Genomic DNA, 23,629 nt, shown 5'->3' with positions numbered 1-23,629 from the left:
ATTGGTTACGCGTGGTCTGCCACTCCGAGGATGGTCTCTGACTGCATTCGTCTGTTGCCAACGTTGCCATAAACACCAACTGGTGTTTCTGTGGACGGTAAATCGTCTTGCAACATCACGTTGACGCGATCCTGCTTCAAGCATACCAATGGCTCGCAGACGCTCATTTTCGGACAGGCGTGGCATTTCGTAATGTTGAATAATTGCGTAATTTTGTTGTTTTTCTGGATGTTGTCAGCACGATGCTAAACAATGCATATGGAATCCCGTTAACGCACAACGTTGTTATACCCTTTCTTGGGTAGTGAAATGCATGGGGCTTTCATAAAAGTCAACTCTTGCATGGAATGCATGCTTCTCTGTAGCAGTTGCGTTTTTGTGCCTCGATTCCTTACATGTACTACAATATTGAAAACCAAACTTTACTTGTTTGAAAAATACACTAAAAGATTGGTGTCACAGGAACTTTGCTGTTGAGTATATGTGCCTCCATGTTGTAAATGGCCCTCTCATATGGTCCACATAGATTATCCTCATGGTCGGTTTAGATTAACCACCCAGAAGATCATTTTAGATGGTTACTGCACTCCAAAACAATTGCCATTGTAGCTGTTGATGGTCCCTGAATCCATTCTTACAGTATAGATAGATCCCGAAAGGTCACTCTTTCCAAAGTTACCTGTTCCATAATGTTCCATAGAAATCATCATTTATGTAAGCATATATAATTTTTCAAAGAACTTAATTTGGTTCATACGTCACTGACCGTATTGATACTGTATATCTGTATTATATTAAAATAGAAATATCAAGAAAGATTTTCTGTCGAAAATAATTCTCTTAGCATTTCTTTGAGTCCCACGTAAAGATTTTGTTAGCGCATAATAGCTCCAGATCGCCATCTATTTATTTTGTCACATCAGACATCAATTTCAAACTTTCCAGTGCACGTTCTAAGCGATGTCTAAGTAAGTTATCCTCTCTTCACACAGATTAGAGGAAGCAGATGCATGATGCTGAATAACACTTGTGTCACTCTGCACGGGCATAGAGAGAATCAGTGAACGGGAGCAGCTAGCAGCTTGACTACATAACAGCTTGTTAAACAGGCTGAATGAACAAGGTGTGTGATCATGCAAAGCCCCTCCTCCACAGCAAGTAGCTTAAGTGCCAAATCACCACTCTACATGTAAATACTTACTAGAGGTCATACTCTTTTAAGTGGAACGGCAAACTCGACAAACGGAGGAAGTGATGTGTGGGTGAGAGCTTCAGACTTCAGACAGGAACAAGACTCATTGAATATACATCTTCCAATTATGTAACCCGACTACACTATATCCTTTTAATGAGCCGATAAGAAGTGTATAATCAGTTTATGTTCCAGTCGTAGTTATGCTAATTTAGGTAGGATAATATGCCAGCTTAGAAGATAAAATTCTTTCCGTAATTTCCTCGCGTTATCTCTTACACAGGATGCACTTGTACATAAGCACAGACGAGTAAAACATACAGAAAATTAAGATATAAAGTTATCTTGGAATTATGGTGGAAGCATCTTGGTTTTCGCTGTTAAACTTTCATTAGTATAATTCAAATAAAAACATCATCTTCTTTCAAATAGATATACTTTAACAACCAAGTTTGAGTTTTGAATATTTTTGATCAGCAAAAATATAGTCCAAGTGCTAACAAGTCTGCAAGTTAAAAAGTGTTCGTTTACTATTATTTATGCTTTGTTATGTTAGGGGTGGGGGATGGGGGTGTTTCTTACGTCAAAAGAATGAGAGATAGGTTCATCAGAATAAAGGGCGTGTTTAAGCAGGAACTGTTTAAAGCCTTCGGAAATTACCAGTGTTAACAAGTCTGAAATTAACACGTTAACAAGTATGTGTCTGTTATTATTAATGCTTAGGGCTGTTTGGGGCGTCTTAACAAGTCTGAGTGTTAACAAGTCTGAAAGTTAACAACTTTACATGTAATTGTCTGCTATGACTTATGCGTGGGCGTCTTACGTCGAAAGAACGAGAGATATGTTCTTCAAAAGAAAAGGCGAGTTGAAGTAGTTCTTGTGCACCTTCGTTTCAACAGGGTTTTTCAACAAGTTTTTGAAAACAGAGAGCTTGCTATTTAGCGCTTTTCTAAATAAGACTGTGAGCGATATGACGTCATACTAGTGACGTCCGATGAAGAACGAAATGTTTGCAAGGCTTGCTTAGTTTTCTATAGGGGTGCTGTAGATTTTACCGCCCTAAATTTAACATTGGAAACCACACGCTGCGCGTTCGGTTCCAAATTCAATTTAGCATGGCTAAATCTACAGGTACATGTAACCTAGATCTACATTGAAAACGTAGTACGCTTATCTCCTAATTGTGAACACCCTTTGTTGTCAATGAAAATTCTTATGGTTGTCCACAGGTGTTTATATTACTGTCCATTCTATTTCACAAGACACATTTGTTAACAACCCCTTAGGATTAACAATATCTATATTTCTGTGTTTAAAAACGTTAACCATATGCCGATTAAACGTTCCTTTTATAAAAACGTCTTAAGTATTCAATTTGTTTGTCAGCAGTTGTTGTTACGAAGTGTCATTGGATGGTCATCGTCGGGGCAGGATATTTTGTTTCGCGAACAACTGGTATCATCATAATTTGCAAGGGATCATAAACACTTGCTTGGATGGACTCCGATCGTATGGTTACGAAAATGGCTTTGTCGCTTTTATTCGTGTGCATATGTTAACTATGAAAAATGTGTTGGGGATATCCTCAGTCAGATTTATCTAGAAGGCACTGTATTCATTTGTTTAATAACCAACATTGTACGCTTGAAGATTGGATTTATATGCTACTATATTAGATTTCACTAGTTCAGTTTGGCGATACACCCGTGGGAAAGAACAAAGATACCCAACAACCTATGCCTGTCGTAAGAAGCGACTAAATGGATGGTGGTCAGACTCGGTGATTCGGTTGATTTCATACCTTCAAAGTTCAGTCCTAACTGTGTGGATCATGATGTCAATCACCCGATTCTATGGTCCAGACGCGATTATTTACAGACCGCCGTCATTATGGCTGGAATATTGCTGAAAACGGCTTTTCACAAAAACAGAACAGATTGACTTGTGCACTATTTCCATTGGAACACTCTCTTGCTAGACAGCTCCGGTTTTAATGTGTACCAGAAGACATCGTAATAAACTATATATATTATAAATATCTTTTACAGATTCATAATCCTGTCTCATACAGGGCTTTGGTTTTTTTCTGTTTTATGGATGTAAATACTTTCACGTTCGTGGTTATGGCGTTACAGAATTAATATTGACATTGGACGTTGTGTTTGAAGGGTGGTGAATGTGTATATGGTTAATGTGATTACAGATTCAGATGAGTGGAAAAAAGATAAATATATTTCTTAATAATCTAGGTTCTGTTTGTTTACCATGTCGTCTCAGTATTTGACGTAAAACGTCTGTATATGAAAGAGATGAGTTTGGAAAGATATGATTTTAATTTGTAGATGCTGGGAACATCTGAGAGACTGATCGATATGAACCTTGTGCCAAGTACATTGTCAAATGCATATTCACAGAAACCATTTCAATCGTGACCACGCGCGTTACATGTAGACTCAGAAGACTCCCGTGGTGGATGTAGTTATTAGACCAGGCTAGGCGACTGTGTTTTGACATTCTGACCTATTAGAGACATCATAGTCACCCAAGGCGCATTTGTCCGACTTCTCATCACTTGGCGTGCTTTCGTAGCTGATTCTTGAGATCAACACCGCCCCAGGATAAGTGGTCACCGTCGACGATGTCGTTAGGTGGTGGATGATCACACTCCGGTAACAAATCACTATCCCTTCCCTTGATCAAGAAGGCCGTCCTCTTAAATACCACCTAATAATGACGGTGTCGGGAAGTGCGATTCCAGTGCGATTCCATACACAGTCAATCTGTGTAACACTTTGCTTGACTCAAACCAGGTTATGCTTGTATGACCTTTGGTATTCACAACGTATGTCAACTACGATGTTAGTTATGTTCTTGATATAAGCTTTAGCAAATCCTTGTCCTCTTGGGAGAGAAGTGTTAATGTTTCGATTTCGTATATATTATGAAGCGGCGTCCATTCTGTGATGAGATATGAAATGTGTTAATGTCATATCGGTTTACCCTCTACAGTCTGTATAACGTCATTTGCTTCAAGGTTAACATTTTTTCAAATTCTTACTTGTATAACCCTTGTGTACTCTTCAGTGTTTGTGTGTGCGTATGCGCGTTCCATTTCAAAGGTCATGCTTGTTTTAGTTTTGCTTTACATTTAAGTTCAAAACGGCTGATTTGATAAATTTATAATAATATAACAAGTGTGATTTGTAAAGTCTTTAACTATAATCTAAACGTTCACCAACCTTCTAAAAGGAACATGTTAAACGTCAACGTTACACACTAACAAGTCTGTTTTTACCCCATAAGAGCATGTGTATAGAATACCATATATACATATCATATAAAACGTCACCAGAGAATACCATTCCCGATAATGCGACGAAACAGATTCCATTGGGCGAAAAGTGTATGAAAGGACAACTGAAAATCAGTAATTGACATCATGAGCATCGATCCACGCAACTGGGATACAATAACATGCATCAACCAAGTCAGTGAGCCTGACCATCCGATCCCGTTATATTAGTCGCCTCTTACGACAAGCATAATCGCCTTTTACGGCAAGCATGGGTTGCTGAAGGCCTTTTCTACCCTGGATCTTTACGGGTGATATATGAACGCATACAAAATCTGGTCAACACAAGAATTAAATTCACTTATAATGGAACAAGATATGATGAATAAGTATTCCTTCGCTGTTCATCGCGGTCGGAGAGGTATTTAAAACCTCAGTATAGTTCTTTGGAGTTGTGGAGTATCTTATAAACCGTAGTCTTTTAACGTAACGATTTTAAGAAACGTACTCCAATGTAGACTGAAATAACACAAAGCTTGGCTAGGATCAGCAGTGCTTCAAGAATAAAATAGGAAACAATCTCCAATGGTGGGGATCAAATGAAATGGATAGGGATATGTCTATTTTCCAGGGTGTTCGAATAAGATAATGAAGTTTCTCCCACAAAGAAAGTAGAATCGTTTGAAGTCGTACGGACTGAATTCAAATAAATGTTCAGTGAATGTTTTAATCCAAACTATTTGAGCGTAACCACTGACATGTAAGGCCGGGGGCTATCATAGAGGAGAAGGAAAAATATTTCATTACAATGAAGTTGACGAAAAGAGAAAGCATTACACTTAATAGACATGGCGTATACGGGGGATTAACCAGAGAAAAATACATTTGAGTCCTTAAAAGTAGCTGATTTCAAGGTTCAAAGCAAACAGTCTTCACCAAATAAAGCTTGGACTATTATCAGCGTAGGAAAAGATGAAATTAGTCAATAAACACCTACTTTCATATGATGCGTTCACGTAATGGATGAATAAACTCAGCGGTAGCGAAAATTGGTTGAGGGGAAATATCAGTGAGCCAGGGTAGCAAAAGACAGATTGGAATTTATGTTCTGCCGCGTGCTGCGCCTGCTAAGAAACTAGTGCTAGCAGCAAAACATTCACTAGGGAATATAGGAGGCATAATTACTCACTAAATCAAAATCATTGTCGACAACTGATAGGCTTTGTAACTATTGTGCGCCTGAAAAACGATACGTGGTTCAATTGCTTGCATCAAGCTATCCCAGTTGAATATCAACGATGTCTTGTTCCAGCGAACTTAAACCTCAATATATGGATGTTTCCGTTGGGGAGGAGTATTTGATAGTGTTTGTACAAAATATGGCTTGTATTAAAAAATAGCTCATAGAATTTGTTCAGTGCAGCACTACTTCACAACATGTGAATTCTCAAAGGGCGGTCGGGTAGCCAAGTGGTTAAAGCGTTCGATCGACACGCCGAAGACCCGGGTTCGATTCACGACATGGGTACAATGTGTGAAGCCCATTTCTGGTGTCCCCGCCGTGATGTTGCTGGAATATTGCTAAATGCGGCGCAAAACCATACTCACTCACTCACTCACTCACTCAAAGTTGTTTGCTCAATGTTACATCATTCTAGACCTAAGAAAAGCTTTTGAAAGGTTTTCTGAGGACATTTCCAAATTGTGACCAAATTCATGTCCTATTCAAATCCCAATTTTGTCTTGCCACGATCATGTTCCCGTGTCTGTTCAGATGAACACTTGCCTTGCCTTTGCATGTGTACGGTCACTGCTTCGCGAACATCTGGCGCCCATGGAACATCTGGAGCACCCATCTAATAATGATTCATTGAAACACGATATGGTCGGAATGATAGAGCGGAATCTGCTTTTAGCAGCGATTTCTTATGATTATGGAAAGGGTTTTGACGCTTTTATTGAAGCCATAATGTCTAACATGATAATAAAACACTTCTTGTCCACATTTGTTAAACCCAACGTAGAAGATTACCGTAGGTTTAATCTGAATTTATAATACCGTGCAATCGTTACACCGTACCACTAAAACGCTGTCAGTTGCTTGAAGCACTTGATTTCAAATGGCTTTTATGTGTTAAATTGTACACGTGGTTTTAAAGGGAGCATTTCATACCTGGATGACCTGACAAAGAAGTGCATTAACAGCGCCATTAACAACCGGAGAGTGATTGACAGTTTATTACCTGTCTCTCTCCATATTTGTAAACATTCTGTCACAAAACCATTCCCCAATCACGTTGAGCTAGTTTACAGGGCTAAACCTTGTTTATCCGTCTAAATACGTACATGTATGTTGGACTTGCCGTTACACGTAGTGGGTTTGCATGCCATCCGCACAGGATTCCAACTCATTATGCTACACTAACGCCGTGTTGAGAGTAAAGACCCGTGTACTCTTCACCGTCTTCACCGCTCTGTAATGTCATGTTTGATCCTACAGACCCCCGAGACTACGATCTGAATGGTAATAAAGGGACTTCCATGAGATGACACAGTTGGCTCAAGTTGGCAACAGTTGGCTCAAGTAATTATACCAACGGGATGCACGCTTTGGATAGTCAAAGACATCAATAACCGTTGATAACGCATTGTTCACCAGTCGACATTGAAGGTGGAAATGACTTACAGTCACACACCGTTGTGTCGAACTTTGATTTGTCGAACTTACGGTTGTCTCGAAGTAAAAGCATGGTCGATGCTAATTCCTTCATTATTCATTATTTTTGGTTGTGTCGAACCTCGAATAACTCGAAGTATTTACGTAGGTCACATCAAAGTCGACACGTCGGTGTTTGACATATAACACGGATAGCTGTAAAACATATTTGTATTTCAACTATTTTTAGAAAGTGGAGTTTCTGGTGCTGTTGTCACCTAGGCGAGGCCGGGAACCTGTGTAGATAATTATCAATATCAATGTGGACCGAAATACACAAACACATGTTACCAACATCAATAATTAAGGCGACAATATTCAATCCTATCAAATGTCGCTGGTCCACTGGCTTTAAAAATACGTTTTGTAATTATCACAATATATTTCGGTGGGTGGTCTCAAATAACCTCCAATATATAATGATTGAAAATGGAAACCTTATTGACAAATGGAAAGTTTAAAACATGTATAGAAACTGTAGATATTACTGAGAGTATGCTCACACCAGAAAGAAAGGCAATGTGTGTAGATAGGATCATGGCCATGTTCACTACTGCAGTAATAGAGTGACAGTTAACACGCAGGAATTATACTGTTGCAATTTCGGAACAACCGCTTCAAAACCATTGCGATAACATTATTTGTACAACGTATTATTAGATTTCATCACATTAATTACTTGACAGGATGACAAAGACTTATAGACCCTCTTGTCCCAGACTTAGCAGATTGGGTAGCAGGGAGGTAGTTCTGATTATTGTCTGACAGAACTTATGAAATCGAGTAATGGACAATTGTAGAGTTTATTGGACTTAATTGTTTAATTTTACAATTTGTCACAATATGTGTGGCAGTAAAATGAACTCTGTCTTGTTGGTCTAAAATGGTCTTGTAAATTGACGAAAACCTCAAATACAAGAAATAAATTAGTAAATAGAAAATACATCAAACCGCACATATCTTCGTAAACCCTCTAGTTGACCAATCAGACTACAGTACTGTTTTTTTCCAAACTCAGGATTATTCCTGACCTTTTACTCATTAGCTCTTAGCCACACATCCAAATTTAACATCACCTGTCTAGATAAAACGCAATGAAATTTGTATCTTCTATTCTGCCATCCGACAAGAATACAAGAATCAATACGCCCTTGTTTATTCTGGGATAGAATGGTCTCCAGTAGGCTTGTCGTAAGAGTCGGCCAAAGTGGATCAGGTCGTCAGCGTACCCTGTCAGTTCTTATTCATGCGTTCAGGCGTTCAGGCGTCTGCCCGGAGAGTGGAAGGTCGGTGGTTCGATACCCTGGCGCGTCATAAGAAAAGACGTTTAAAGATGGTACTTGTTGTTGCCTAGTCTGGCGGTCAGCATTAAGCAGATACAACAACGACTGGTCGACTAGGAGTAGACATAATGTGTCTGATCAACTGCGGTATGGTATTTCAGTGGGCTAGGGCTGGAAAAGCGGCATTAGTCCGGACTAGTACAAGCACACACACACACACACACACACACACACACACACACACACACACACACACACACACACACACACACACACACACACACACTTCGCTATAAAGTGAATAATCATTGGAACACACCTCTCTCTCTCTCTCACACACATCACACACACACACACACACTTCGCTATAAAGTGAATAATCATTGGAACACACCTCTCTCTCTCACACATCACACATCACACACACACACACACATCGCTATAAAGTGAATAATCAGTGGAACACACCTCACCTCAGACTTTCACTCCCTGATGTGTCTCCATTATGGAGGCAGCCACGAATCTCGTTAACTACGGTGTGAAACTAACGAACAAACAAACAAATAAATATAACACTCAAATCGTGGTGGATCGAGGAATTGGTGTCCAGTTGATCTCGATTTGACTGACCAAGTGGCCATTCCTAACACAATCAAACGTCATTACATCCTCAGTGGACGAGGGTCATGTTATCCCACAGGGCTCACTATCTGAGCGATGCTTACGACAACATTGGCTCGATGGGGACAAGTTCTGTCATCCAACAACATTTCGCCTTAAACTGGATGTGGGAGCAATTACCTGCTTAATGAGCCTGTGACTGTAACCCACACCAGCAATGGCGCCCAGTTTGACTGCTACTAGGTCGGTGCCGTTTGCAAATCCACAAACACTATTCCTTCACCCAATCGATCAATTACACCACGGCGCACTGTTGTGAATATCCTCGCAAGCATGCATAACTGATCACCTGTTTTAGACATGTGTTTTATGTATCGTACTAAACTTATGCATGTGAAGGCATCTTAGCGTAAAACATGTGGTTGTTTCTGATGCAAGATATTCATACACTGGCTTTAATGAATGTTGCGGCAGCTGATGTGTGCTGGATGCTGCAGTAACGCCGCGCCCTGAATGGCAAATCAACTGCCAGGGTTTTACGTCATGACGCAGTTGTGAAACAGTCCAAAAAAACGTCTCCCAAATGGGAATTGTTTACACTGTTTACAAAAAGACTTCCAAAGAAATGACATTGCAATGGCTCCACAATAACACATGCATAAAATCATCTTAAGCACGTTGTTCAAGACATCGAGGATACGTTGTTAAAATTACAGCAGTATTATGAAAGACCAGATCTTACACAAGGGATATCTTATTTGCGACCTTGCAGAAACAGTTGCAACATTATGCTTCGATTATATAATAAATGTGTTATAAAATACGTGTCAAATAACACTTATGAATGTTCAATAATATGGAGTAATTGCTCTCTTAACTCCGGTGAGATGTCGGAAGATGAAATGGGGCTTACCGTCGCGTTCAAGATTATTGCAGATATATAACGACATGCATGCACGTGTGTGTGACTGCTTGTACTAATCCGGACCAATGCTGATTTCATAAAACTTGTACACTAAGATAGCGGTCAGTTTTGGAATAAAATAAAGATTAGAGCATCATTTAGATGTGTTTGACGCCCTTTCGAACAGTGAATGCAGATTGAGGACACAAGTAGAAGAAGAAATTCATTATTTATTCGCAAGCACCAGGTTTCATCGTTGCCATTTACGAACATCTGTGTCATTAATGTCTTTTGATAACAGAGGGGTGCAGATCCGGGTAGAGAATAGGTCTTCAGCAACCCATGCTTGCCGTTAGAGGCGACTAACGGGATCAGGTAGTCAGGCCTGATGCATGACGTCCATCATTAGATTGTCTGGTGCAGACTCGATTATTTACAGATCGCCGTCATAAAGCTGGAATATTGCTGAGTGCGGCGTTAAACAACAAACAAACAAACAGACATGTGTATGAATATCAGCCCTCTGGGCATTCGGGTTAGACTTGGTCCCAAGCAAACAATAGTCAGGTTCGGTGTCTTGTTTGAAATTATGCATTCCATCTCACCCGATCTTATAGTCCAGACTCAAATATTAACTGGCAACCTTCAGATAGCTGAAATATTGCTGAATAATGAGTTACACAACAATAAATTGAAGCGTTAAACAACAAACAAGCAAACAATAACATTTTAGAACATCTGTGTCTTGATTGTCCTTTGCGAACACCTGGTGTCATTATCAAATATCTTCATCAAACTGCATTGGTACAAGCCCCGTGAAGATCCGGGGTAGAATAGGTCTTCAGAAACCAATGCTCTCGGTAAAAGTTTTGTTTGTCGTAAAAGGCGACTAACGGGATCGGGTGGTCAGGCTCGCTGACTTATTTGATGCATGTCATCGTATCTCATTTGCGTGGATCGATGCTCATGATGTTAATCACTGGATTGTCTGGTCCAGACTCGATTATTTAGACCGTCGTCATGTAGCTGGAGTGCGGCGTTAAACAACAATGAAAGAAACAAACAAAGCATTGGTACAACCGGAGGAGCCCTGACAGCTTCGTGGAACATATTACTTCATCCGCTCTTCTCTCACATTTATAAACATATTGGAACGTTCAAACGAAACTGGATTTGCAACTAATACAGTTAGAGTAACAGTTTTTACTTTTTACGAGATTTTAAGCTGTCAGTAATGCTTCAGGGTATCTCGTATTTTTTAACTGTTCCTTGCATTACAATCAAGTTACAGATGAACGCATGGATGAAGTGCACGATTCAAATGGTAATTCATGGCCATGTGGTGAATCAATACAATAGGTCCCCTGACTAGCCTTACAAGCTAGATACGTATGTTCCAAACATCCATATAGCCATTAACTCAGTAACTGGAATGGGGGAATTGTGCTTTTTCAGATAAAAGTTTGAATTTTGATACTCAAGACCATGCGGCTGAGGCGTCCATTTTGAAAAATATCTATATGACTATTAGTAATCGTCTACAAGTCAGACACATGCCCTTAAAACAGATTAAATACCATTCACTATCACTGTGGCGTTGGGTAGAGTTTATATCTTTGTGTGTTTGTTGTTGCTCAACGCCGCACTCAGCAATATTCCGGGAATATGACGGCGTTCTGTAAATAATCGCGTCTGGACCAGACAAACCAGTGATAGACATCAGGAACATCGATCTACGTCTCGTGTTTACTTCTATCCGGATTCATTGTTCGTTACTTATGTAAGTCTATTGGGATCATGGGACGACAGTTAATGTCACTCAAACAGACCTGGAAATACCCGAAGCGTCTGATGCCTTGTTGCAAATCCTTCAGCATATCATTTTGGCACAATGAATATCATAGTTACTGCAGTACCGATTTGCCCAAATGCACTCAGCAATATTCCAGCTATATGACGGCCGTCTGTAAATAATCGAGTTTGGACCAGACAATCCGCTAATTGACATGAGCATCGATTTACGCAACTGGGATACGATGACCGGCATCAACCAAGTCAACAAGCCTGATCACCCGATCCCGTTAGTCGCCTCACAAGACATGCATAGTCGCCTTTTCTACGGCAAGCATGGGTTACATAAGACCTATTCTAACCCAGATCTTTACAGTTAAGAGTTTGCTATGATCTCAAATACACTAGTTATTGTTCAATATGGATTTCTGTCTTCAGCAAAACGCACGGTGTTAACTAGGTCTATACTTTCATTATCTAAATAAAATATTATATTTCTTAAGATATTCGTCCTCTTTAATACATAAACAGTTTATGATGCCATCATCTGCAATTTGGAATTATCTGGCTACCATCAACCGAGATGGCAACTGGCAACAAATGGCAATTGCACAGGGAGATGAATATATGCATCCCATTCTCAGTGTTTGTCCCATGCTTGCCTAGTACAAACAATGCAAACTGTTTTGTCCAGCCCTCAGACAGAGAAGATGTCCACTTGAAATGTCAGGGAGGGAGGGGTGTTCATTTTTCTGGATCTGCTAAGAAATGGGGACTTCTTTATGGACCTCAAGGATGCTTACGAACCAACAGAACTGGAACCTAAGGTTCAGGGGCCGGTTTCACAAAGCGATCGTATCGTTACGACTACCGTAACTCCTATACTTTAACATAGAATTACAGCCGTCTTAGAGCGCTACGATCTCTTTGTGAAACGGGTTCCAGAAGGCAGTAGATATTTTCAAAATCATTTTAGTCAAGCGCCATCTGCCAGGTGTTTCACGAAGTCCCTCGAACCAATTGTAAAAATGTTGTGTCGGATGAGAATAAATATGGACGACATTTGGTTTGTCATTTCGTGCATTCTGGGTCTGAATGATATCTCGAGCAGACAGAGGTGACTTGCAGACAGTGAGGCTGAAGTCAGCAAAATTCCAGTTGTGTTACGATTGGTACAGATCAACAAGCAAACCAGTGATTGATAGCATGAGCAACAGTGTTGGTACGATGACGTACTAATCAGCCAGGCCAAACGTTATGAGCACAGGTTCACATGTCAGTCAGCTCTTTCAACAGGCGTTGAGCTTAGATAAATTATGCTTTAACTGCCTAAGGGAGATCACGAATGAAGGTCCAAAATGCAAGAGGTTGACTGACCGTATACCAGTACTAAAACATGACATTACATGTATGAAAATGACAATTACTGTAGCTTCATTGTTCAATCCTGTATATAATTACAGAATAACGGAACCCATCAGTACCAGTGTAAAGATCGGTTTACAGAATTGACATTGACATAATGCAGCTGTTAACTGATAAGCAGTACTTGACCCGATACCCAAGACAGACAGGCCAAATCGTTATTCAAGGATACTGTACTGACATCTGGTACACGACTTCCAACGAAGAAATACGACATCTGTCGACGATTTCATTGCTTTTAATTGTTGTTGTTTCCTTTCTTTCAAATTGTCTTAAACCTATGACAAATTCAAAACCACATTACTTAGAAGTAACATACGGACACGTGCAAACAGTGAAAGTGTTGTGTAGTGTTGTATTGTGCTCGCTCTTACACTCTCCTTGTCATTTGTCTTCGGTGCAGCTATTAACCGATTTAGCTGGTATAAGTGAGAGGTATAGGTTGTGTGACCTAAATCAGTCAGTCACTCGGGACAGATACTACGTAATTCCTCGAAACCCACTCGGTCATTCGCCACATAGTGGAGTCTGCATATTCAGTCTGCACAAAGTCAACAACGAGCCATTCCGGATGCTAAACCTGACGTGTGTATGGGTGAGTATGGTGATGCGCCATTCGTCAATAATGGGGAACGCTAAGAGCTCGTTACAGACGTTTCGTTTGTTTGCTGAACGCCACGCTCAGCAATATCACAGCTATATGCAAGCGGCCTGTAAATATTCAAATCTGGACCAGACAATCCAGCGATATTAATGTTATGAGGAAAGATCCACGCCGTCGGGGTAGGATGACACAGAATAGAGGAAGTCCCCGAGCTGGACTACCGGATCCTCTCAAGACAAGAATAACTTGCTGGGGACTCCACCCTCTATCTCTCTCTGTGTTGATGCTATGACATCTAGACATGGCGTTATGTGAGGATCTCGGGCAAAATACTCACGGGTACCTCAGGCTGTACCTGTATCTCAGGCTTGTTTTACCAGTTGGCATAATAATGGGTTGGTTTTGGTTTTGGTTTGGTTTGTTGTTTAACGCCGCACTCATCAATAGTCCAGCTGTATGACGGCGGTCTGTAAATAATCGAGTCTGGACCAGACAATCCAGTGATTAATATCATGAGCATCGATCCACGTAATTGGGATCGATGATATGCATCAACCAAGTCAGCGAGCCTGACCACCCGATCCCGTTAGTCGCCTTTTACGACAAGCATAGTCACCTTTTACGGCACACATTGGTTGCTGAAGACCTATTCTACCCCGAATCTTCACGGGTCTCATGGGTTGGTAGTTTCAGAGTACCCCCTAGCTGATTGTGGTAGATGATGCCTCGACACCACTGATGTAATTAATTACGGACAGTCGTAATAAAATTGTAATTACTGTCTGCGACGTAAACAACATTCAATTAATGACATAATCAGTTAACGGAACACAAGAACGTTTATGGGTGGTATGGTAGTTATCAGACAATAAAGCAGGGAACAGAAGCCATGAGCGCAGCAGTGATCCATGGGGCTTTTGTTACGAAACATGTACGTATCTATATTCAAAGGTTCCGGACAATTTGTATAAAATGGAAGCAAATGCCATGTGAAGTTTACTGAGGGAGAAATATGTGAAATGCTGGACTTCGTCATGGATAACATCTATGTAATATTTTGGGGGGAAGACATTTAGGAACGAAGCAGGCACCCCCATGGGCCCAAATTGTGCTCCCCTTCTTGCGGATCTGTTTCTTTATGCATATGAATGGGAAATTTCTTCTCGGATTGGCAAAGTTAAAACACAACAATGTCATCAAGAAGTTTAACTTAAGTTAACCAGGTATATCGATGATCTGATATCGCTCAATAAACATCAAATAGCCAATTCTCTTCCACTGATTTACACTACATGAACTAGAAATAAAGGAGACCAGTGAGGCCGCCTCCTCTAGACCTGTTTCATATGTAGATCTATGCATGAAGATTCAGAGTGACAAAATACTCTCCACAAGATTGTACGACAAGACGGATGACTTCATCTCTCAAATAGTCAACTTTACCTTCACGTCCAGCAATATTCAAGCAGCTCCATCCTTTGGTGTGTACATTTCACAACTTTCGAGATACAATCGGGGACGCTCTTTCTACCAAGATTCCAAAGATCGTCATATGAATCTTGCTCAGATTGATGTTTGATCAAGGTTACAACATTCAAGGCCTCAGAAAAGCTTTCAAAAGGTTTTGGTAGACATTTGGAGGACATTTGACGCATCAGTGACAAAATGGATGTCCGAAGCAATTCCCTATTTTGACTTGTGCCATTTGTTCCCCTTTCTTTCAGGTCATGAACAATTGTCTTGCATTTGTATATTTTCGCGAACACCTGACATCATCACTATTTGATAGAAATTCATAAACACATGCTCATAATATAGTTAGAATCGTAAATCGGCTCTGAATTAGCAGATATTTCTACTGGATATGGAAAGGGGTTTGACGCTTCATTTATTATTATTGTACGATAAACAAAGACCGCGATCCGTTTGTTTCTTATATGAGATATCAACATTATCTACAGCCACTTTGAGGATGTTAGTAAAAAGTACACACTTTAAACTTATTTACCCGTACTTAAATAATGATGACTCCCTAATTACAATCCGACCTCAGCATTGTCGGACAGTTCCATTTTATGAACAGGGGTGCTTTGTTTGTTATTTCACGGATATGCTTTGTTGCCCAGCTTCATCTATGGGGAACAACTCACCAGCCAACTCCCTCTAAAAATAACGATGTCGCAAACTTGCGAGCCCATGAGCGAATTTCCAGAAATGAAGTCATGATAGAACAATGTTTTATTGTAAAATAAACCATGCTTCGTTTTTCATTGTTCTTTGCGATTTATCGCGTAACTGTCTTATATGTGTTAATACAATAAGTTACATGTGTATGAGACCCGTGAAGATCCGGGGTAGAATAGGTCTTCAGCATCTCATGTTTGACGAAAAAAGTGACTATATATGCTTGTCTTAAGAAGCGACTAACGGGATCGGGTGATCAGACTCGCTGACTTGGTTGATGCATGTCATCGATCCCAATTGCGTGGATCGATGCTCATGGTGTCAATCACTGTATTGTCTGGTCCAGACTCGATGATTTACGGACCGCCCTCATATACAGCTGGAATATTGCTGAGTGCGGCGTTAAACAACAAACAAACAAACAAATATGTGTATGAATATCAGCCCTGTGGGCATTCGGGTTAGACTTGGTCCCAAGCAAACAATAGTCAGGCTCGGTGTCTTGTTTGAATGCATTCCATCTCACCCCAATCTTATAGTCCAGACTCAAATATTAACTGGCAATTGCAACCTTCAGATAGCTGAAATATTGCTGAATAATGAGTTACACAACAATAAATTGAACATCAGATGGTAAACGCTGCGATCAGGATATCAACATACGGATAACACAATGAAATGAATACTGTCAAAAAAGAATATTGCAGCAACGCTTCGTTTCAGATTGTCGAGAAGATTTGTGTTAACATAGCATGCATTTCTGGAGGTAGAAATATTTCGCTTTCTGTAATTATTTTAATGTCAATTTCTGAGGGTAGGGGGGATTCTAATATACCAAGGCAGCTAGATGTGACTGAATGGGAAAGGAATATGCTTCATTTATTACATTTACATATTTTATGCTAAGTTTATTATCATTTCTATGTCGGAAAAGTATTTATCACCATTGGTTATACGAAACTCTTGCTTTTCCAAAAACACATAAAATCCCTGACGAATATATTTTATTGTTTGGCGAATAATATCCGGTAGTATCACTGTTATGTGAGACAATGCCGGAAATGTGACGCTGTCCTCCTGTGTCATTAAAATGGCTGACAAGGCAACAGCTCACGGACTTGAAGTAAAATGATTTGTAAAGCAATTATATCACAGGCAGTAAATGTTTTCCCTTGTTTTATAGTGAGAATGTGCTCTTAAAGTAACAATATGATCCAGTAATGTGACAATTCCGTGAATAATTATTACAGAATAATGTAAGAATAAAGAACGCCAAAATCCCTTTTGTACATTTTAGGTTTGTTTAATTGCTTTGCTGGGTTCAATTCAGAACAGTCAGTCTCCATATTATCGGATTATGTCTGAAATAGACAAAAATAACGATTGCCTCTGAATATAAAACGTCAACGCCAGACAATAACCAGCCTCGATTATCCGACGAAACAGACTCCACTTGCAATAAAAGGCAAACTAGCGGTGAAAGTTACAAGAAAGGATCACTGGACATCTGGATCTCTGTTACCTTATTCATATTCTGGCACATCGTACATTCACACATACATTTAATGTCAATGACCTTTATCATTTATCGTTTTCGTATAGGTAATGATGATACACTGGTAGCACTATTTTCCAACCCGAATTGGAAATAACTCGCTCGTTTTATGTGTGCATTACGTAGACACCAAAGGATATTTGCAAAGTTAGAGAGCTGTTGTTCCCACTGGAGTACCATTTAAGCTCTAGTGTACACTTTATCGACACACTATTCAAATATACTAAACTGATATTACTGTCTACTACATTGAATCTAGATGTAGGGCACTGACTGGAGCAAAGACTATCATTATTTAATGGCCTATCAAAGTATTAACATATTTATGCTATATTCTATTATAGAGACAACGAGACGTTAGCAGAGATGGAAATATCTTAAATGATATTTTTTATTTCAAATGTACACCTATGTTAAACATATAAATCATACTGAAAATATGTGGATGTTGGTATTTGATGAAACTAGTGTCATTAAATTTTACTATTTCTCCAACTTACCAAATTTAATAAACAACGTTGAGGAAAGAACATTGTTCTGCTTAGGTGGTGGTGGTGAAATGGGATTTAAAGTCGCGTCCAAGGTTATTGCACTTATATCGCGACGTTAAAAGATGGTACTTGTTACCCTGCCTGGCGCTCGGTATTAAGGACACACACACACACACACACACACACACACACACACACACACACACACACACACACACACACGTCAATATGTAAGTGAAATAATCTTGGACGCGACGTTACACCCAATTTCATCTCACCTCACCTATCCATGACATCCTAGGCCCCTCATTACTGAGGGTTTGGTGAGGAATGTCTATTGCTAGCTTCCCTTTCAAGTCACTATTTCTCCTGGAGCTGCTTTGGAGTTCATACGTTGAGAACCCTAAGGACATGTTTCCACTTCAACTCTCATATCAAGGCGTCAATGACGATAAGGGGTTGTTTGATCAGGGCCTTGACATCCATCTACTCCTCAAAGTTATGAATTGTTGCTATGGTAGTACTACATTCCAGGAAAACCAGGAATGGCACTAATATGATATAGCATGTGTATCCTTATGAGAAAGTTTTCGTCATTATGGTGAATGACTTGCACATTTCTTGCTGTAGACAAAAAACACATTGCAGTGTACGTTCGCCATATGTACAAGTGAGCCTTTCCATACAGTTCAGACTGTTGTATACTGCAAGGCACAAGAAGGTTTCAGTTCAAAACTGGATTTAACCAAAACATTACAAACGCTACCAAAACGTTACCAGGCTAAACAACACTCGCCTTAAAAAGCTAAGGTCCAAAACGCTACTATGATACCCGTATCAAATACATCGCCATCGACTGACCATTTCGTGTTAGTTTCATTTCAGTCACCTCCTCACACATTGGTGTGTATGTTCCTTTACCCGGCAGTATATATCCTTAAGGGAAGAGAAGAGTAACCTTGTGGTTGCAAAATCACGGCATAGCGCCGGATTCGACTCCCATTGATAAACTGTTGCTAAAACGGCGTAAAGGCTTACGGTAATTATCCATCCGCCAAACAAGTCCTTTTTAATTAAAATTTCAACTCTGTTTGGGAACACCAAATCGTAACACGTGATTTATATATTCGATAATATACAAATGTAAAACAGTATATATTGCAGACCATTATGGTACTACATGTATGTACTGTATGAGGCGATGAACTATGAGATGAGGTTCATTTATTCGTCCTATCATTCCTTTCTTTGTTTCATTTGAAATCCCAGCCTTTTGGAAATCACAGTGGAAACAAATAATCATAGCTGCAATTTAAATTATGACTGGTCACATTTCTGATTTATATCCATTTTGCATTTGTTTTGCAACACAATTACAATGAACTAGATTTGCTCCAATATAATAACGCCGGAATTGTGAGTGGTCTCCCTCCGTATAAACATCACTTTATTCTGACAAATTATTTCTTTACAGTTGGGCGTTTTTTTAACTTTACGGCCGTTTCCATGCATTTAAATTGAATTATTGGTTCAGGTTATCTGTCACACTTAAAACAGATTGTGGAATCAGAATGGGTGCTCGACGCAGAGGATTTAATTAAGTGAAAGCTGTATTTTGTGTAACAAGGTTGTTGAAACCTTCTTGTCACGAGCGCAGAATTTAGTAGAAATAACAGCTACACTATTTAACCTCGTATGCATCAGTAAGATAATTCACCACTGTCTCCTTCTATTGGAGAAAGTTCATTTGTCATCAGGTTTGCAATAGGATTCAAGATCGTTGGTACCCCACATGCTCCACCACTACTTAATCAATTGCCGCAGTGCAACACGCATTTTATGCTTCCTCTTGAGAATTCACAGCAACCAACACCAATTAACATTGCCCTGGTGTTAAAAACCGTTCAAAAGAATAGACATATTTTCCAAATCAAATTATAGTTCAGACTTTCTGAGGATGTTTAGTTAGAAAGCGCATCGTGTGCTCGAGTTACGAGGAATCTGTGTCCCGGGAAAGCGACAGTGTGGCCATCCCCTGGGAAATCAAGATATACATGCAGTCCACTGTCCCGTCTCATCGCAGTATTAAATTCCACTTCAATTATCCAAAACATTTATCTTTCGACAAAATTGAAAGAAAGCGCCAAGTCTGTATAAATAAGTACTGCTACCTAGGCCATTGTAATTTGTCGTAATTGTTGACGATGCTGTCACCATCTTAAATAGACTCAAATGGGTAATTTAATCCCAGGCCAAATATGCTGTACTTCAAACATGAACTCTTCACTAAATGCAAGTGTCTATATTTTTAAGTCGTCATATTTCGTCCGGTTACTTGTAATGCACGTAAAAAAGTCATTGATGACATTTCGTATTCAGCTCCTTAAAAACAGTACTGTATCTCTCTCGAAACACTTATGTTTCTGTACTAACACTTTTTTCTGAAATGCTCTATACAAAGAATATATTCCAGCCTAACCCGTATGTACTCAGCATAATAAGGTCTCATAAGGGATAACTTAATTTCCCTGTGGACATATGCAGCATTAAAAAATGTCGCATGACCTATTCATGTATTATATATGGTACTGTCGCTCTATAAGTAAATCTTAGGTCAGTGTGTCCACGTTATAAAAGGCTCTACTTAGTGGTGCCTCTTGACCCGTATTCGTTGTCTAGTGGAATGGTCAATAGCACTGCCGCTCACTGTCAGGATGTAAGCTAGATTCCTGCGTCGCAGAACTGCTTTGTCAATAAGACATTTGATGAGCCCAAGGGAATATTTAACACAATCAATGAAGTACATCTACATGATTGAACGAAGGCCCACTGCTGGTGCAGGTCGACAACAGTTACCTCCCTTTTTAAAAAATGAAGTATATGCATAAGAACTTAGAGCAGGTGAAGAGCAGAGGATGTCAGAGTTATCCAAAATGTATGAAGCAGATGTTCTTTGTTTCTGTGTAACGTCAGCCTAAAATGGTAATCACTTGGGATGCTTCATGCCTTGATAGCAGAATATGATTAAGAGAGGGTCATGCGTTGAAGGGTAGATATGGCTGGTGATACATGTTCAAGACATAAGTATAATATAGCTCTTCGAACATATGTGGCATTTCTGTCTTCGAACTCCCAAATTGCTTTTGCTGAATCACCGCAAGGTATTCGTCTTTTTGTACACAAACCATGTCCTTAGTATCAGTATAAGATATATGTCCATATTTTACTGTTATCACCAAAACTGTGTGTTTGTGACAAGAGGAACAGTGCTTGACCATACAGGAGGAATAAAAATCATTCTACATTGTTGATAGGTTCCCAGCAGTGGCATCTGGGCTAGCTGGGCGAACACCTGATATCATCAACACTATTTGATAGTGATCCATAACCACATGCTTTCCTCTCGGCCTTTCACTGCTTAAATGTTTTCTTTGATAGTATTGCACACATAATGTCGTAACGATTATATGGAAATGACTACTGGAACACAACCTTCGAAGTGAGGAAGGTGGTCTCAAAAGTATTAGTGTAGGGTCTGTGAATTAAATGCCTGGGAATGACATATCAAATATGTACAATGAATAACAGATGGCTGTAATCACCATAGCAAATGTGAACACGTGCAATCAATTATTGAAACGATCAAGTTGATATTGCAAAACATCAAGTCACATTTTCCACAAAGGATAAGCATGAAAGTGTGTCCTAAATCCCCCAATATAATATTATATCCTAAAATATTGTAGATATATATCCGACTGGGCAAGGAGGTTATACTAAACATCAACCACAAATCAAAAATGAACTTACTGCTCTCTTGATTTGTCAGTAGATCCGTCCTGCCGATGACAGATGATCACTACACGCCGACGATCAACAGGTATGACACAGGCATGTGGACGTGGGGGGACAGAATACCGACTTTACTATGTCCTGACCGGCATCTCTGGAATCTGGAACAGCTGGAGCCAGCGTCATCCCCAAGTCTACCGACCTGCTTATCTCCACAGCAAAGATCCTATTATGCTAATTCGTTTCGTTGCGGGCTGAAATTAAAAAACACTTTTCTCTTATGACACACTTATGATGCGACTTCTGATAGACACCTGTCAGACATGTATAACATACATTGATGGTGTAGATATCCAATGGCACGTGGTATATACTATGTATGTTTGTATGCCTACATGTACAATACCCATTCATCATTTCAAAACAATGCATCACTAACGTGCAATCCCCTGTTCTTCTTGTATGTAAGTTCTCAATGTACGTATTTCATTCAATCTCATTTGTTATTTCCAATATCTGTGTCTCCTATTGTCTTCTATTTTGTTAAGATTAGACCTTGACCTTTATAGCTGGAAACCATTCTATCACCCTGTCAAATGGTATAATGTTGTGGCATTTTGCCATTGGGTAACGGCTGCATGATTCATAGACATCTGTCTCATACACAGTATTTATTCTTTTCAAACATCGTTGTAAGTTGGTCAATATTTAGACTGACTTCAATGAGATATATTCCGCTAGGTTTGAGGAAAGGCCATTTCCCTCCCTTGATTATTTGACGGGACCAAACAACTGATCACACATCGGAGACACAATCGTTCTGTCCTCTTGTCAGGCTTCCCTACAAAAGAACATCCCTCAATGTCCCTGTAACTAGCGCCCCGACACCGTTGTGGAGGCAAGGAGGGCGAGCCAAGATGGGAACACAATTTGTCCACATTTCAGTTCAAAGGGCCAAAATCAATACAGTGTATTCTAACTACTGTATCACTAATGTGCAGTACAAATAGTTTGTCAGTGGGGCTTCGTCATGTCAGCAGTCTGAGTATAGCCATGCTTGTTATCACTTCAAAGTCGAATTTAAGTATGCCCAAGGTGACATCGTGTCTATTTATTTTCATTTGTAGTTGTTTTTTTTAGAATTAAGGTGTAAAGATAAGATACCGAATTACTGAATAAAACATCAGTATGGTTTTAAATGGTTTGGGGCATTATCTCTCGTGTTTATTAATTAAAAGGGGAGGAAGCACTTTGAACCATATATACGTATAGGTTTTATTGCCCGAGTTATCTATGGCTTGTCTCGTGTGTACATGGCATATTTGTTCATAACGCAAATATAACCATTCATTCAATTTGCCATTTCGCAAATGATCATGGTTACCACAAATCATTCTGTCTGTTGGCGGCTCTCACAGGAAGCCACAGCGTCTAATACTGTCATCATATTCCGTCTTAGTAATATATTTTTAAATTATCATTTGCTTAAGGATGGATAGACATGGATAGAGAATGCATTTGATAGTGTGAGTGAGTGATGTTGGTATAACCCCGCTTCGAACAATCTTGATGCTATGTATGTGGGAGGAAAGCCCGAAGCGATGCTGGTCTTAGACATTTACCACTTTGGTGAAACCTACGAGCATGGGTATGGAGCATACAAACCTTGGATCATAATCTGCGCGAACCGGGATTCGAACCAACGACCATAGGTTTGTGCTCTGGACGCAACTCTGCACAGCGAATTGCTGCACCGTAGACGCCTGGGTCACCTGTTTC

The 23,629-nt window shown here is 39.8% G+C and overlaps 1 protein-coding gene across 1 annotated transcript in view; it reads right to left on the bottom strand.

Moving 5' to 3' along the window:
• Positions 1–23,629, bottom strand: part of LOC139468013 (glutamate receptor ionotropic, NMDA 2B-like) — a 191,463-nt gene that overhangs the window by 118,419 nt on the left and 49,415 nt on the right. Inside the window, exon 2 of the mRNA XM_071249664.1 lies at positions 21,869–22,104. The gene's annotated coding sequence lies outside the window, so the exon portion shown is untranslated. The remainder of the gene's footprint in view (positions 1–21,868; positions 22,105–23,629) is intronic.

Source organism: Haliotis cracherodii, unplaced genomic scaffold, assembly GCF_022045235.1.
Source record: "Haliotis cracherodii isolate W230 unplaced genomic scaffold, xgHalCrac1.p SCAF_2, whole genome shotgun sequence".
NCBI classification, from domain to species: Eukaryota; Metazoa; Mollusca; class Gastropoda; order Lepetellida; family Haliotidae; genus Haliotis; species Haliotis cracherodii.
The sequence above is the reverse complement of the archived record's forward strand: the minus strand, read 5'-3'. Positions and strand labels throughout refer to the sequence as shown.